The 18,436-nt window shown below is 42.1% G+C and overlaps 1 long non-coding RNA gene across 3 annotated transcripts in view; it reads right to left on the bottom strand.

Annotated features, from left to right (window-relative positions):
• Positions 1–1,896: 1,896 nt before the first annotated feature.
• The window catches only part of LOC135981035 (uncharacterized), a 36,820-nt gene continuing 20,280 nt past the window's right edge, over positions 1,897–18,436 (bottom strand). Inside the window, exons 2-4 of one of the 3 annotated variants that reach the window (XR_010597988.1) lie at positions 6,378–6,479; positions 6,117–6,191; positions 1,897–2,034 (exon numbers count right to left, since the gene is read on the bottom strand). This is a non-coding gene — a long non-coding RNA (uncharacterized LOC135981035). Of the gene's footprint in view, positions 2,035–2,457; positions 2,555–6,057; positions 6,192–6,377; positions 6,480–18,436 lie in introns of those variants that run through there. The other 2 variants (XR_010597989.1, XR_010597987.1) reach the window with 2 other exon arrangements.

The following is an 18,436-nucleotide window of genomic DNA, read 5'->3' on the forward strand; positions in this document are numbered from 1 at the left end:
GGATGCACAAGGCCACATTCCTGGATCTGTGTGCTGAGCTCACCGCAGTCCTCCAGCCTATGGACACCAATATGAGAGCTGCACTGACAGTGGAGTAGTGAGTGGCGATCACTCTGTGGAAACTTGCAATGCCAGATTGCTACTGGTCGCTGGGAAATCATTTTAGAGTTGGAAAGTGTGCAGTGCCATGCATCGTCTCCTGCTACGCAGGACTGGGACTCTATGCAGTGTGAAGGACATAGTGGATGGATTTGCAGCAATGGGGTTCCCGAACTGTGGTGGAGGAATAGACAGCATGCATATTCCTATTTTGGCACCAGACCACCTTGCCACAAAGTACGTCAACAGACAATTTTCCATGGTTACGCAAGCGTTGGTGGATCACTGAGGACACTTCACCGACATCAGTGCTGGCTGGCCAGGGAGGTGCATGATACGCACATCTTTAAGAAAAAAAAAATCTACAAGCAGGGACTTTCTTCCCAACTGGCAAATTACCATATAATATTGACGTGCCAATAGTGATCTTGTGGTACCCAGCCTACCCCTTGTTCCTCTGGCTCATGAAGACATATACCTCACCAGCCCCAAGGAAAGCTTCTACTGCAAGCTCAGCAGGTGCAGAATGACAGTGAATGTGCTTTTGGTCGATTGAAGAGGCACTGGCATTGTTTACTCACAAGACTCGACCTCAGTGAAAAAAAAGAACATCCCAATGGTTATAGCTGCCTGCTGTGTCCTGCATAACATCTTTGAAGCAAAAGGGGAAAAGTTGCTGCTCGGGTGGAGGGCAGAGGTGGAGTGCCTGCCTGTTGAGTTTGAACAGCCAGACACAAGGGCTATTGGAAGAGCTCAATGTGAACTTATATGGCTTTGAAATAGCACTCTAAGAGTGAGCCACAATAATGCATTGTGGTGTACCGTGCTCTACTTGGCCTGTTGTTTGGGGGCCTGTTAGGAACTATGAGGTGCTTGGTGCACATCTATGAACATAACACTGTCAATGCACCTATTAATGTTGCAGTGCCTGCTGTACATTTATGATTAGAACACCATGACACTGAGTTGTGTCCTGCAATGTAGTAAAAAGTAAGTGGCTGCTTTCAGAACTGCCAGACATTTTATTCAGTAACAAAACCAATGCAAAGAAAAATCTTTGCAATTTAAAAGAAAATATGCTAAAAACTTAATCAATTAATGGAACAGAATGTAACCCAGGGAAAGAACATTCGTGTCCATTTTGCACATTTACACATACAGCAACTGTGGCTTTTACAGGTCAGTGTACGTGAAGCTGTGATTGTCCTTAATGTCCCCTGGGATGGAGTGGTAGGAGTAAGGATGCCGCCCTTGATGCCATGAGGAATGTTGAGGGGACATGTAGAGGTGCTGTAATGGAGTTCTCTATAGACTGCAAAGGGAGGCGAGCCCATGACTGTTGAACCTGTAGGTCCACAAGAATCTGCAGCATTGATGTTTGGTGCCAGAGAAGCCTCATTGCGCCCTGGTACATCTCCTCTCATTTTTCCTGCTGGCTCTCTTATTTTTGAACCTTTAAGCTTTTCCCCACCACCATGAAGGCTAGATAAGTACTTTCCCTTTAAGTCAAATTAGAGATTCTGCTGTCATCCAGTGACTCCAGGAGCTGGACATCTGAGCTGAGACCTAGGGATCAGATAGGCTTGATAGCCTGAGCTGCGGCATGAGCTGCAACATCCTCACTGTTACACTTAGTGCACTAGCTCAAGACTAGCTAGCACAAGTCTGTTTGCCCCATCTGGGAGGTTCACTCCCAGATGCCATGTCAACCTACCCTAAGATAAACATCAAATATCATGAGGCTGGTGATAAAATTGTGCGAGTTGGCAATACCGGGGTTAGAAGTTAGAATCCTTTGCTTGTGACAACATCTTCCTTTGCTGCGGAGATGATTATGATGCAACAGAGGGTTATGTTACTTCAGCTGCGGAACAAGCAGCACGAGCCAGGTTAGCCCCCTCAGAGGTGAATAACTGGTTTGCATGCATATGTCCACTCAAACAAAAACAGGAGAGAAAAAAAGAGATCATAAAATACCTGAAATGCAGACTTGTTTCTCTACACAATTGTTTGCACATTTTTCCCATGAGATGATTATCTGGAACCTGAACAGAAGTTCAGAAAGCTGTCTTTGGAGAGACATGTTTGGAGGCTAATACTAGAGGAGAAATGTGTTGAAATCAATATGCATTTTTATTTTGAAAAAAAAAAAATCTGCCAGGCAGGAGGGGGAAAGAGGGACTTTATTTTTACTTTTGGGCAAGAGGTTGATTTGCATGGAACATGGAATCTCTGAAATGCTATAAAATACATTCTCTTTCCTTTATGCATAGGAGAATGACTTCTTTCCCTGCCCCTTGTGCAAGCTGCTCTGCCCCCACTGGTGCATGGTTCTCCTCTTCTCTTCCCCTGGGGGATGGACTATAAACCATGTTCACATTTTTCTCCACAGGACTACAAAAACCATGTGTTAGGAATTCCAGAGATGCTCAGCGCAAATCCCAACACCTTTTATCTGGGGAAAAAAAAAAAAAGATCTTCCACATTCTTCCTGTTAAACCAAAGCCAACCAGTCTAGCAGCAAGAAATTGGCTGCCAGAACACAAATGAAGGCATAATGATAACAGACAGACTGGGGAACGAAGCCCTTCCAATCTTAAACAATTTATATTTGCTCAAATGCAGCCTCCTCCTGCCCACTGCCGGGACAAAAGGACCTAAATAGAGTGTAACAGCCATGATTTTACTGCACAGAGGAGGTAGGCTGTGGAAGAGGACTGGGTGCAACAGAACTCTGTGCTGTAGTGCAGATCTCCACAACAGCACAGGGAGTGTTGGGACACCACGGGTATGTCCAACACAAACAGCAAAGAAAAACCCATGGCTGGCCCATGTCACCCTGCAGTGTCCCAAGGCCTGAGTCTCCAGCCCAAGCCCAGCAATCTACACAGCAACAAAACAGCCCTACAGCCTGCGAGCCAGAGTCAAACACCCGTAGCTGGTCTGTGCTAGCTAGTTGCTGTGTAGACATACCCCAAAAAGCCAGTGGCTCTGCCAGCAGACAGAGGCAGAAAACTTCATCTCCTTCATCAAACCAGCATAAAGCATAGAGGTCCCCAGGTGACATTACAACTCACAGGCTCAACTGTATACTAACTCTCTTGGGGGTAAGGTTGTGTCCCCAACAGCCCTCTTAAGTCCCTTGCTCAAAGGCACATATATTCAGGCTTTGGGAGAAGGTGTAGGAAGGGAGCATTTGGCTCCTTAAAATTAAAGTCTGTCTGTTGGTCTCAAGTACTGTAGGTTTCAGAGAATCTTATTTATCTCATAACTGAAGAATAACAGGTGACATCTTCTTGTAATGATAGAGGTCCAAAGGTGCTATAGATTTATGGCCCAATGTACAAATCAGAGGTATATAAAGGATATAACGGACAAATGGAACCAGAACCTTCCCCTAAAACACAAACATAACCTTTTGAGGTTAGAGATTTTATTTTCTTGTGTTTCCTTGCTACCTGGTTTTCTCTAGGATCTGAAGCAGAGTATTTGAATATCATTAAAATAGCTATTCTTGCAATATTTTTGACCTGGCTAAAACTAAGAAACCTAGGAAAACTCCTGAGGAAGCCTGCCCTTGTTAGAATTCTAGCCCAATTTCCAGAACAAAGAACTTCACATCATCTGAATAAACTTTGGAGAAGCATCTGCTTATCCAAACTGAACTTCGGAATCTTTTGGGATTGGCCAATCACTCATCCTGAGGGGACGTCATAGGTTGGCTTAAAAAATTAGCAGCAGCTGGAAAAGTTGCTGCCCCTTCAACTGCAAAGAAAGTGTGAAGGGTGAGTGGAGGGGCAGGGGGGAGACTATCTCACCTGGCACTAATTAGCAATCTTTCTGCAGCCTCAGCAGAAAAAACAAGGACTGAATGAGCAAGGGGACTGAGCTACTTACCCTCTATACCTGGGGTAGTGTTTGGAAGCTAGTATTTCCTGTGTTGTGCAGATAGAGGACTTGAGCATGGTTACCTGAGATTTCTGCTCATCCTAATGTCTCTTGATACATAGGCTTCCTGGACAAACTGAAATCCTTATTTAATTACATGAATTAGAGATCTCTAACACCGAGTTTGTGGGTCTTTTAACCCAACATATATATCATTGCCAGGGTTTAGCATGTGGCTTTCTCCACTGGGCCAAATTTAGGTTTGGTGGAACTCTAGTGACTTCAATGAAGTAATGCTAGGATTGAACATTGCCCACCTGCAGTATGGGGTTTTAGTAAGTACACATGGTTGGCCCAGGAAATTTCCAGCTACCGTACAGCTACAAAGCTGATAACTTGGATCCCCCTCTGTTTCTTTTTAAATGCTTTAATAAATGCTTGTTAATAGTGCCAGCTTAGGTATCCTGGCAGTGTTGCCAACTCTTGTGATGAAATCACGGGTCTTGTAGTCATAAGATTACAATGGACTCTTAGCTTACTTTAACTTTTTTTTTTCCTTTTAGATCACATGGTTGTGGAGAAAATCTTGAAAACATGAATCCAAACGATTCAAAAACCAGAGAGCAAAAAAAAAAAAAAAAATGTAATGTCTCATTATTTTTAAGCCAATGTCGTGATTATTTTGGCGCCTGACTCATGATTTGAAAATGCTTGGGCGGGTGGTAATATCAAAAGCCTCCTGTTATTGAAACGGATATCAGAATACAGTGGAGACAAGAACATGGAGGTGGTGTAGTGAAACACCCGAAGCACTGCTTGGAATCAGCGGTGTCAAATTCACCATTCCATCTTTTTGAGGTAGAAAAATGGAATTGAAAGTGTGACATTTATGGCAATTTCCTCCAATGGCTTTAGGAGATCTTACAGATTTAAACTTAAATAGCTGTGGAGTTCATTGTATTACATGCAAAGGTTATGTATTATTGTGGGCCTGGATGATCAAAGGATTATGTTGAAGAATGTCGCAGACAAGAATGAACTTTTGGGACAATACATGTGAAGTTGATTTACTGGGAAATATCTAGGAGGAGATGAATGCAAATTCCACCCCCCACCCCCACCTCCAGAAATGCACAAAACCCATCCCTTTGAAGCTATGCCCTGGCTGCTTATTACCTGTTGCCAGAGTCCCAAGATCAAAGGCCCAAACCATACACAGGAGTGACTCACAGATTCATGGGTGTGCTTGTTCTGAGCTTGTTATGAACTTGTAAGTACAGAAAAACTCCTTAGGTGGGGCTTGAAGAACTGATCACCTGCCACTGTCCTTCTTGGAGTTGGCGTGATCTCTGTTAAGCTTATTAGCATGCGTGCATGTTCTTGTATTGTTTTTAATGTTTCTCTGTAAGGCTTTCACCTTCAGAATAAATGTGCTTGATTGGAAGATCTGTGTGGTAACTTAACTATGGCCAATTATGCTGCTGATAGCCTCTGAGGAGGAAGCAAAGCAGCCCTGTTTAGGCAGTCTGACTTGCTGGGAACTCATAGTGTAGGCAGGGAACTGTGCAGCCGGGAATAACCCAAGTCAAGAAGAAGAGAGGCACCCGTCTCTGCCCAAGAGGTGATGGCTGAGGAGCTGGGAGCCTAACGTGGGTGCCATCACTGTATTATAGAGGTGCAGTGGCCCTGAACTGTAGCACAAAGCAGTCCACTGTGTGACCCATTCCACTCTGGGAAGTTGTTAAATATTCTATGATACTTTTTGTCAGAAAAAGGGTTTGCCCAAGTCTCCATTCCTAAAACATTCCCTTCCTATTCTGCTCTGCGGGGTGCTATTGGCCAGTTTGCTGCTAACCTCCCCTTCCCAAATATAGTTGAATTTCACAGGTGTTGTTAGAATGAAGTTTACAATGCACTCTAGAATCTTTCAGGATGAAAAGTGCTATGGAAGTATAAAATAGGTTTATTGCCTGCAACTGAAAAAAGTGACTGTATTTGCATGATAGGGAGATCCTGTGTAAAGTTACCCAATGATTGGAAAAGGTATCAGAACTGTTATCCCTTTCGTAACAGGAGACATGAACAGCAAGGGGTTAAAACTTGCTCACTACCTCACCACAATTGCTTACATTCTGTTGTTGCGGGTAGAGGCTGCTGTTTTTGTGTGATCACATCTGCATGGCAGGTTTTCTGATGGCTCCAGACTGTTGAAAAAAAATAAAGTAAAACCATAAAGCCTTTTAATCTCGACTGTGATTGCCAAGTAGATAGTGGTGTATAGAATTTTAAATTAGCTACACTGAATGCTACGTGGACAAATGGTTACCCCAGTTACATGTATGTCCGTGAGTACATCTAGTTTTATGCAGATAATTATGTTCACAATTTACCTTTAATAAAACTAACTTCTTCTGGGCTGTCTTGCAGTATAACACTAAAGATTCAGTGGCTCAGATCATAACTTGCTGTAGATCAGCTTGACAGAACTGGAGCTGAAAGATAAAACGCAGCTTTCAGAAGACTTATTGCCAATTAGCTGTAACTTATGAATGTTTCAGAGGAAGGGAAAAAATGGCTAATCAAACCAATAAGATAAAAATCAAAAAAGAATATATAAATCACAAAATCTCTTCTTAAGCCAAAAACTCTACATGAAAATGCTCATCTTAATAATGCAATTAATGTCTGATGTCCTGTAATTTGTAATGCATGTTGCTGAATCAGAAGCACAAGAAATAACCCTAGATCTCTCCTCAGCCATTCCAGAACCCTGGAAATATGTGTGTGTTTAATAAGCTCACAGCCAGGGAAGACCACTACAGGTTAACCCATATCTAGAACAGCAAAGACCTTAGCTTGGTTCTGCCGTCTTGTACCCTTTGTCACTAATTATACTTGTGCGAAGAGTGTGCACAGTGGGTGTAGACTACTACCATTCTGATCTGGTAGAACTTTACACCCCTATGCACTCACTTTGCACAAGTGTAAATGAATATACTATAGATGTAAGGCAGGGGAGAAGCAGGTGCCTGTTGTCTGAAAAACCAAAATCCTAGAATGAAGAAGGATGGTTTTATGATTAAGGCACTAGACTGGGACCCAGGAGATCTGGGTTCAATTTCCTGTTCTGACAGACAACCCATGTGATCCCTGGGCAAATCTGCTAACCTCTTTCCTCATCTGTGAAGTGTGGATTATAACACTACTACTTTACCACATAGGGGAGTTGTCTGGAAAAAATAATGTACATTTGTGAAGCATTTGGATAGTATGGTCTCTGTATATATGGATTTATTCTGCATCCATTGCCATGGCATCTGAATCCTGTACAAAATCTAAACACAATCCCATAGATCTACTACCCACATGGCTCGCTAAAGCCATCCTTACCATTAGCTATCAATAAATGAACACCTCACATTTGCCACACCAAGATACCATTAAAAACAAGATTTCATAAGCATTTAGTGCCTCTTCCTGCCCCTCTGAAGTCAATGGCAACCTTACCTACGGGTGCAGGATCAAGCACTTTGAACCCATCTAATTCTAATAAAAAGCTTTAGAGAAGAATGGTAAATGCCTGGTTAGAGATCTGAAACAAAACTGCCATGGACTAGAATTCTGTGATAGTTATACAGTCTTATAGGTAAAGGGATTTGAAAGTCAAAGGTAACATTGATACATGTCAAAGTTAAATAGGATTCAAAATTTGAATTACTCCAGATATTGTCCTCTATCTACATGGACAGTTCTCATGCTATTACTACGTGTTGGGTGTGCAGAATAAAAGCAAGTTAAAGGCTTTGATTCTGATCTCATACCCACTGGATTTACATCAGTGTACTTCCATTGACTTTGATGGAGTTAAGTTATTCTTGGTTTATACCAGAGTTAAGTGAGATCAGAAACAGACTCTCCATTTTTCTATTTTGAAGGGGCATGAAATTGATCCAGAATCCTACGCAGGATTAAAATTTAAAAATAAAACAGTAAAAAAAAAAAAAAATCCAAAACAGTTTGCCTTCCCTCTCTAATGCCAGACTCTTATCCAGCTTCCTCAGCAGTAGAGCTGGAAGAAATAGTGATCTTTTTTCTGGGAAATTTCTCACAAAATTTGTCACCATTTCACTTTGGAAGATATGACATCACTTTTTTCTGCAAAACGTAGAGGGTGTGAATAATTTTGACATGAACATTTGCAGAGAAGTTGACCCTTTCACTTGAAGGGGACAACTTCCATACCAAAAAAGTCATAAATTCATGCAATTTTGGTGAAGTGGACCAATTTTGGAAAAGAGACAATTGTACAGAACTTTGATCTTGTGCACATCTGCACCAAGCACTTTCATTTTCCACTTTTGATATAAAAAACTGTCTTTTCACAGTTTTATTTCTGTGCCAGTATTTACAAGAAACTAGAGGGTTGATTTTATATACTGTAGTACCGAAAATTACTCTTGGACTTAAAACAGTTAGCTTGATGCCAAGTTTTTGCAAAAGCCAACAAATGCCTTGGATTTGTAGTTCATGAAAGCTTTGCTCTCTGAAGGACTCACTGAATTTTCCTGGCAGCTAATTGGTGGTAAAATGGTTCTAGCACTTCTGTGAAAATCGTAGCGCTGATTTGCGATTATAATGCACTGAACAAGACCTTGGAGAGTACATGAGATTTTAACAGCAGCTAATCTTAACTAGAGGAACTAAAGGTGTATGCTACTGTTGGTTGAAAAGATTCCCTTCCCCCACTCCCACCCTTGCCCCCACCCAAACAGAAAATTTAAACTTTGCAGAGACAAATTAAAATACAATACGTTTTGATTCAGAAATATTGCTGCAGTGCATCATAGGAAATGAAGTCCAGCTGGGGCGCCTGGCCTATAGAGGAGAATGAGGATATGAGGCAACTGAACTACAGCTCTCATAAGGCACCATATCCAAATCAAAATACTTGAGTTTTTGGCAAAAATATTTTGATTTTTGGCAAAAAATGAGAACTTTTCTCTTTTCAAACATTCAGTTTTTCAGCAAAAAAAAATATTTTTTTTCCTGCAGAATACTGAGTTTTTCCATGAAAAAATGCTTCATGTCAAACGGAATTTTCAACACAAATTGTTTGACCAATCTTACTACATGCTTTTCAATTTAATGTCTGGTCTAGAAAAGGTAGATCAGGAATGTCTGTTCTCACTGTGTCATAAAAACAGAACACGGAGAAATTCAATTAAATTAAAAGATGGGAGGGGAAATTGATAAAGGTAATACACAGTTTAATCCCACGTTGTATGAAAAGGTAACTCATTGCCACAGAAAGTTGAGGCCAAAGCCTCAACAAGATTCAAAATAGGATTGGATATTTATATGGATATCAAGAATATCAAGAGTTATAATTAATTACAACAAATTTTTGAAAGGTGCCTTGTGCTTCAGGTTTGAGCCAATCTCTATGAGATACCAAGATAAGACCTAACATGGGGGGGCCGATTATCCTTACATGTGTCTGCTGCGTGATTCTTACATCTTCCTTCTAGATCTGATTGGCAAGTCCCAAAATCCAGACCCAACAACGGACAAAGCAGCCAAGTCATTTTTGGTGGGGGCAGGAGAAAGAGAATGTGAAATTTTAAAGAAGTAAAAGTTAACCAAATGGTTCTGATTCAAATACAATTTTTGGTGATGTATCATGTCAGTTCTACTTTCAATCACAATTTATCAGATCATTAGATTAATATTTATTATTTCAAGACCTGTCTCCCTTCAGATATAGGATTTATCTGACAACCTTCATCCAGACCTAGTGACATCTCTTCAAAGCATTTAGCCAAGAAAGGTTGCCTCGTATATTTTCACGTACAAGTGAAAATTTGCAAGTACAGATAATTCAGCACATTCTAAAAATAATGGATTAGTGATGCAAGTGGGAAAAAAGCACACTTTGTGTCTGTAAGCTAAACTTACCAAAGGAAAACACTCATTTCAGACGTTATCTTACGGAAATCTAGTAAAGAAAAAGGGCAGGTTCTATATGTTTAGAATAAGATTACACAAGCTATATTCTACAGATAATTTGCTGGTTGAACATTCACAAAGCTGAAGACTTAAAGATAAGTTACACATTAATATTAATTCTATGCTAAAAATGGTTCTAACACACTGTCAAGTAAGAAATATTTCCATCAAGTATTTCCACAGCAGTGCTAGCAGTTAGATCTCAAAGAGCATTTTTGGTGAGAATGAAAATTTGACAAGTTTGAGTTTATATTTTTATTGGTAAAGTTAAGAATAAGGCTGTCCTGGTTTTAAAATAAAAAAAAAAAAAAACACACCACACACACCAGAAAAAAAGACAGACCCAGAAATGACTGGATGCTGTAGATTCCTTACAGTTGTAAAATAAATACATTAAAAAACATCTGTGAGACACATTGCTGAAGGCTGGAACAAATGCTGAGCCTAAAATTGAAATCATATACAGTACTGCATATGGAATTGACAAAAAAAATGTAAAGAACAACTTTTATTTTAACAATTTTTAGCTAAAAGATTCTGATTCTGCCATGATAGTTTTAGATAAAGGTGCATTATACTTATTCATTACTTTCAGGTGTTCAGTGAAGAGGCCATCAAAAGCCCGCACAATGCTGAATTTTGCTATAGAAATTTTTTATCCTAAATATTTTTCCACATTCTTTCCTACTTACTATTCAAACATATTCTTTGCTTGTGATTAGAGACCCTCTCACTATTCTAAATGGAGGAAATAGCTCCAGTATCTCAGATACCATGGTTTGATAACTGTTGGCCTTTTAATAGCAATCATTAACCACATGAGCATCTATGAATTCTCTGAAAGAATAAATTGTAAGTTTCTAAATTTTCAGGATTATAAAGAAGAGCAAGCTACTAACTACTTGAACATATAGCCCGAAGTGTCAGTGACAGGGTTTTCTTTCTGCACGGCCTCTGTCAAAGTGAATAGTTCACTATGAGCCGCTGATAACTGTGAACACTAATCATACGCTTGTATCTGAATTCAATGAGAGAAGTGATAGTCTCTTAATACAGTACTGTCCTTTTCACACCATCTTGAAGTTTGCCTCCACCTATACATGTCTCTTCCAGAATACTGGATTTTTGTTGTATGGTTTCTTTTACAAGTAAGTTTAACCTATGTTGTGGTTTTCGTTATGCAGTCCCTGTCTCTCTCATTCTCCTCCCTATTGCATCCCCCCTCTCCTATTTTAATGATGCCATAAGAGTGCAAAACTAAAATTGTTTCCACTGTTTTGATTAATTAGTTTAGCCTCGTCAGAGGCTTAGGCACCATTTATACCTTCATTTGTGTTCACACACTGGTTGCCCGATTCAAATTCTCCCTCAATTTGTTTTACAGCCTCCCACTTTCACCCCAGTCCTGTGGACAGGTAGAATCTTTCCAGCTTAGCTTCTCTATGAAAGTCGGGAATGCTAAGTAATTTCCTTTTTACTTGCAGTTCATCAGTTTTTCAAAGAAGCTGCCATCTCTCTTCCATTTCCAAGTACCCAAGTTCCATTTAAATGACCCTCCTGGTATACAGTGCAAGTTCACTGTTACAGGGGTGCTGTAACATACATACCACTATTAACACAGTGCCTCAAGTTCTCTGAATAATTTTTACCAGTTTCCAGGGCCAACGAGGGGGGCGGAGGAAAGCCAGTACAAATTACTGGGTCCCCGTGGTCCGGAAGGGGGCCCAGGGCCCAGCTTCTCCCCTTCCCCATCATTGGCCCTGTTTAGCCGGTGCGCCCTTGCTGGGGGGCTCAAAAAAAAATTTCACCAGGGCCCGAACCTGCTCTTGGAGGCCCTGCCAGTTTCAATAAGAAGTTGCTGTTACTGATAGTGTGTCAATCCATAATCTACTGAATGGACTCTGACAGGAAACTAAAGCCACAGAAAAGGGTCCACTCAGCCAAAACTAGGGCTCAAACAGCAGACTAATAGCCTCACAGACGACAGAAACTGAGATTTAAGTCACAGAAAATGTTTCAAAGATTATTGCGAAGGGAGAGAGATAAGTGAATGGAGCAGGAGAAAGGAAACTCTTCCACCTGATGACGGTTGCCACGTTGGAAGCTGTTCTTGGTGAGGACTATTTTTGGCGGTAGGTTAATGTTTTTTATGATCTGTTTTAAGAAGCACTAAGCTTTTCAGGGCAAGGACCATCTTTTTTGTCAGACAGCCCCTAGCACAATGGAGCCCTCGCCTCTGGGAGATACTGCAATACAAATAATAAACAGAAGATTATTTTGACTAAATCACTACCTCCAGAATACTTCAGTCAGTTCTGGAGAGATGGAGACAAATTGGAAGCAATCCAGAGACGAGCAAACAAAATAATAAGCAGCTGGGGAGGGGAGGAGGTACTCATTTGCTTTATGGGAGAAAAATAAAAAACTAAATACTGTTCTGTATAGCTTTGCTAAGTAATAACTGAGGGGACGTGTGTTTACTTCTGACAGATGCTCGCAGACCATTAATGGCAAGGAAGGGAGATACATTTAGCATGGTAAAAGGGGAATGACTAGAAATAATGACAACATTAAGAAAGGCAAAATTTAGACAATGTCAGAAATATTTATCTGTTAGTGTGAGAAATAATCTCTCAAAGACAATGGTGGAAATCCCATTGTTTGAGATTTTTAATTACACTGGGGAAAATAATATAAAATATACTCCAGGGCACAATCCTGCATTGTCAGGGGATGGACTAGAAAACGTAAAAGGGATTTTTCCTCCATAATCATTACGATTTTATGAAAAGGAAGGACTGGTTGCAGGCAGAACCAGTGTGAAACCCAGGTGTTTCTTAAATACTAAATATTGAAAGTGCATGTTTTTAAAGTGTCTGTGTCCATGTTTCAGGACATATCCATTCTCATAACTGCTAAAGCTGAAGGGACTGTGCCCAACCGTTTTCCCAAGCAAAGTGCTTAAAAAACATTGCAACCCATTAAAGTAGGCCCAGGATAATTTAGCACTGGCCTCTCTGTAATATTCTGATATTGCCGCACTTGGCTGTTGCTATCATCTCTATGGCTGGTTAAGGAAAAGGCAGGTCTGTGTTTCCTATGGACATTTCTGGGGATATATACTTCTGAGAGACAACTTCTGGATGAATATCAAAAATTCCTCTGGATCCTCATCATCTTAGCAAAAAGCTTGAAACTGTCCATTGAAAAAGCTACGGATGCCTACACAGACCTGTATCTCCATCTGCTCTGTTACGTGCTCAGCCATATAAGTGCAGCCAATATTTGAATTTCATCACACAGAGGTGCCAAATCCCCACAGAATTAGAAAGAGAAAAGGGTATGAATCATCCTGAAGGCTTCCAGATGTGATGCTCCCATCACCTGTTATAATGCACACATTAATGTTGCAAAAGCATTTGACTTTTCAGGTTTTGCATTGACAGCTGGATAGGTTTTCATTATTATTTTTGGTATTCACTCAAAACATTTTCTGTGGTGCATATATATCATAGTTTAATAGCACTTTTTTTTTTGCCGGTTCCTCCTCCCCACAAAGAAAATGGTTGATAAGCAATAACTATTTGCAGTTCACGCAACTCAGCAATCCTATGCTTTTTTGGTAGTGAGGTTTTTCAGATACTCAGATTCCTTTACAGTAAGTTAAGGGACACAGAATGTGTCTGAAGTAAAAACACCTCCACAGTTCTTAGGTTTCTGCATGGTGTTCTCACATTCCAGCTAAGAGCATGTTAATCTGTGCAATATTATCAGGAGTCATCAAGTAGTGCTATTACAGACAGCCTTAGAAGTTTTGAAACATAGGCAGTTAGATGTTGGAGAAATGCTATTGTCAGTTGTGGTTATAAGAGCGAATGATTGTCCCAAAGAATACCTCATCCCACTGGGATGAGACGGAGGCTCAGTAACACGAACCTTCTCCTGGCCTACGAGTACTGGCTTCACGCTATGTGGCCTGAGCTGTTGAGTCTTTCTCAGCGACTTCCTTCACTTCAGGTAGCTAGGTGCAGCTGTTGTTCTGCATCTTCACTGCCTGTGTCAACCATCATTTTCAGGGTTCTCTGGGATAAAATTCCACCAACTGAGGGGTGGAGGCAGCCCAGAGGCAGACCCCCTATTATACAGGTTCATCAAGTCTGTCTTGATGTTGGACTCTCGGGCCGTTGCGGTCTCAGAGGAACGGACCAAATGGTGAACGATCGCAATGGCCGGTCATTTGGGTAAGCATTGGAGAAGTTGTGGTGCAATTCTTTTAGCATCTGTGGCTATTACAAGTAAATTCATGCCGTAGTCTCTCTAACTAGAATAGTTTCAGAGATACATAAGCTCCTGCCCCCAGGCAAGCAAACAACTGCATTACATGGCAGCAGAACATTACACTGGAAATCACACAATCAGTATTAAGTATTACTGATGTTGATGGGAGAGCCTCAGAATATTTGGATGCTGATTCTCAATGAACCTCCAAAGCCCTTCAGGCAACCACTCCCTCTTTCCAGCACTAGGGCGTCTCTTTTAGCCTGGTGCTCTGCTCTAGAAAGATCCCAAAAGGAGAGGTCACAGAAATGCTGCTTTCTACATAAAAGCTGACTAAAATCTAGCGAAACAAAAATCACACCTTGACCTGACCTTACTCATGTGAATGTGGGGCTGACTGCAGTAGACCTTTCATTCAATGGCTTAAAGCAGAAAAGCAGCACATCTGAACTATGATTTTGGCATTCCATTTCCCCCCTGGTTCCCAGAACACTAGGTAGAAGAAATGAAGAAATCACCTTGATATATGACGTCTGCTAGCAAAACCAGCCAAGAAAGGTGAAATCAGGTTTATAGTCTCACGTCTTTCCAACCTGCACGTCAAAATACATGCAGATGAGGTTGAAGAGTTTGCCAGGTTTAAAACCACAGGCACCCGCTGAAAGAGAAAACCACTTTAAAGAGAGTTAAGAAACCAGAGGTAAGAAGAAACATACATTTTCTTAATGGTCTCATTTTTACTCATATTTCTGAACACGTGTGACTACTGGAGTCTAGTAAACAAGAGTCATTCACCCACCACATGTCTTTCATTTCCAAGCTATAACAAACAAGATATTTGATAACACTCTGAGGGTGGATTTTTCATTCATCCATTCAATTTAATCCTATAGGCTGCGTCAGCAGCAACTGGATGGTTTAGGACAGTGGTTTTCAAACTGCGGGTCGGGACCCCAAAGTGGGTCGGGACCCCGTTTTAATGGGGTCACCAGGGCCGGCTTAGACTTGCTGGGGCCAGAGGCCAAAGCCAAAGCCCAAGCCCCACTGTCTGGGGCCGAAGCCTGAGGGCTTCAGCCTTGGGCAGTGGGGCGCTCAGATTATAGGCCCCCTGCCTGGGGCTGAAGTCCTTGGGTTTAAGCTTCTCCTTCCCACCTCCCCCGGGGCAGTGGGACTTTGGCTTTGACCCCACCCCCCACCCAGGGTGGCAGGGCTTGGGCAGGTTCAGTCTTTGGTCCCCCCTTCTGGCATCGTGTAGCAATTTTTGCTCTCAGAAGGGGGTCGTGGTTCAATGGAGTTTGAGTACCCCTGGTTTAGGAGAACTGACAGTAGGATAACAAAGCTAATAGGATACTGGGATTGTCAGTTAAAATCCAGCTCACACTGTTAGCGACTAAAAATTGTTTAATCCTGATGGGCTGTTCAGTAATCTCAGTCCAGTCCCAGTAGAAAAGTTGCTATTTTATAAAAATCTTTGGTCAAAGGTGCAGGAATCTTAGGCCTGGTCTACACTACGACTTTAATTCGGATTTATCAGCTTTAATTCGAATTTACCCTGCAACCGTCCACACAACGACGCTATTTATTTCGATGTAAAGGGCCCTTTAAATCGATTTCTGTACTCCACACCGACGAGCGGAGTAGCGCCAAAATCGATTTTAACATTTCGAATTAGGGATAGTGTGGCCGCAATTCGATGGTATTGGCCTCCGGGAGCTATCCCACAGTGCATCATTGTGACCGCTCTGGACAGCAATCTAAACTCGGATGCACTGGCCAGGTAGACAGTGTACCCCATAAGGCTTTATGGGGAGGGGGTGCTTATAAATGTATGTATGACATAACTGGAATATGTTTTGTGCTGCCTGTGCCATGTAACATATCTCCGTAAGGGTTGTGATCTACTATATCTATTCATCCTATTTGTACGTATATATCATTTTCTACTCGAGCTTAAGAATATGGGCTGTATGCTTGCCTGATTTCTAAGTAAGCTTTGTGAGGCGTTTGGTCAGCTTCTTTAGGAAGGAATTTGCCAGGTTAAGTACCTGATCAGGAGACACTTAGGGAACAATGCATCTTGGAATGCTCCAATCCACATGAGAAGTCTTCCTGGAGACATGCAAGATGCCATGTGGACAATGCAAAGACTGAGTCATGCAGGGGCATGTGACTTGCCCAGGTGACTCCAAAACTCCATCTTGGAGCTGGGCTTTGCAGAGGAGGGAGGTCTCCACCCACAAGAGAGAGTCTACTTAAACCTGGGGGAGACCCCTCCATTTTGTCTTCAGCTAGCTAAAGAAGGAGCCTCTCCACCCCCCCCAGGATACTTGAAGGAGACTGAAACAAAGGACAGTAACTGCAGGGGGTGTGAGTGATTGCTGGACCCAGGCTAAAAGGAGATTAGCCTGTAAAAGGGAGCACTCTGGAACTGGTGAGGAAATTATCTGTATTCAGTTTGATTAGGCATAGATTTGCGCATTTTATTTTATTTTGCTTGGTGACTTACTTTGTTCTGTCTGTTACTACTTTGAACCACTTAAATCCTATTTTCTGTATTTAATAAAATCACTTTTTATTTAGTAATTTACTCAGAGTATGTATTAATACCTGGGGGAGCAAACAACTGTGCATATCTCTCTATCAGTGTTATAGAGGGCGAACAATTTATGAGTTTGCCCTGCATAAGCTTTATACAGGGCAAAACGGATTTATCTGGGTTTAGACCCCATTGGGAGTTGGGCATCTGAGTGCTAAAGACAAGCGCACTTCTGTACGCTGTTTTCAGGTAAACTTGCAGCTTTGGGACAAGTGATTCAGACCCTGGATCTGTGTGTGGAGCCAAACAGGAGTGTCTGGCTCAGCAAGACAGGGTGCTGGAGTCCTGAGCTGGCAGGGAAAACAGAAGCAGGGGTAGTCTTTGCACATCGGGTGGCAGCTCCCAAGGGGGTTTCTGTGATCCAACCCGTCACAGTGGCGTAGTCGGCAGGATCTGTGCATAGTTGATTGCTTTGAGATACTGGTAGTGATTTTAAGTGAGTTTTAAGTGTGGTGGCTGGAGAACAGACAAAGTGGTTACTGGTTTGTTATTTTCTGTTTGCTTATTTCGGGCAAGGGAAGTAGGGACAGAAAAGGAAACTCTATTAACTAAGAATCCCCTGAGCTGAGTGCATCTCAGTTTCAGTGAACTGCAGAGGGGTTGTGGCCCAGCACAAGAAAGCAAGACAATGAGTACCAGTGATCTCAATTCCAGTGAACTGCAGAGTGGTTGTAGCCCAGCACGAGAAAGCAGGACAATGAGTACCAGTGACGCTGCTATTAAACTAAAGCTGGCCAGGTTGGAAGCAAAAGAGAGAGAAAGTGAACATAAGAGACGGCTGGAACTAAGACAATTAGAAATTAGTGCCATGGAGGCAGAACATGCAAGGGAAGAGGCTGCCCACAAGAGAGCTATGGAGGTCGAGGCAGCGAGGGCGGAGGCAGAGGCAGCGAGAGTGGAGGCAGAGGCAGCGAGGGAGGCAGTGAGGGCGGCAGCGAGAGTGGAGGCAGAGGCAGCGAGAGAGGCAGCGAGGGCGAAGGCAGAGGCAGCGAGGGCGGAGGCAGAGGCAGCTGCCCACGAGAGGGCTATGGAGGCCCAGAGGGAGGCCCGGAAGCATGAACTGGCTGTTATGGAGTCAAAGAGACGAAACCCTCCCCCTGCTGGCTCCACTTCCCCGAAAATCCATAAATGGGAGCGGCTATGTCCACAGTATGATGAGTCCAGCGATATTGCCGAATATTTCATCACCTTTGAGAGACTGTGCACCCTCCATGCCATCCCTGAAGATCAGAAGATGACCACATTGATAGCAAAATTGACTGGCAGAGCTCTGGACATATTCAATAAGATGCCTATTGATGATGCTTCAAACTATGGTAAATTTAAAGAACTGGTTTTGAAACAGTTTCAGGTTACACCTGAAACCTACAGGGTTAAATTCAGGAGCCTTAAGAGGGGATCTGGATTAAGTAATGTGGCTTATGCCAATGAAATGAGAGATTTGGTAGATAAATGGGTGCGGGGGAGAGGCATTACCAGCTTTGAAGGGATGTGTGATCTGGTTACTCAGGAACACTTCCTGAATATGTGCAGTGATGAGGTTAAACAGTATTTGTGGGACAAAAAGGT

This window comes from Chrysemys picta, chromosome 2 (genome assembly GCF_011386835.1).
Source record: "Chrysemys picta bellii isolate R12L10 chromosome 2, ASM1138683v2, whole genome shotgun sequence".
Classification (NCBI taxonomy): domain Eukaryota; kingdom Metazoa; phylum Chordata; order Testudines; family Emydidae; genus Chrysemys; species Chrysemys picta.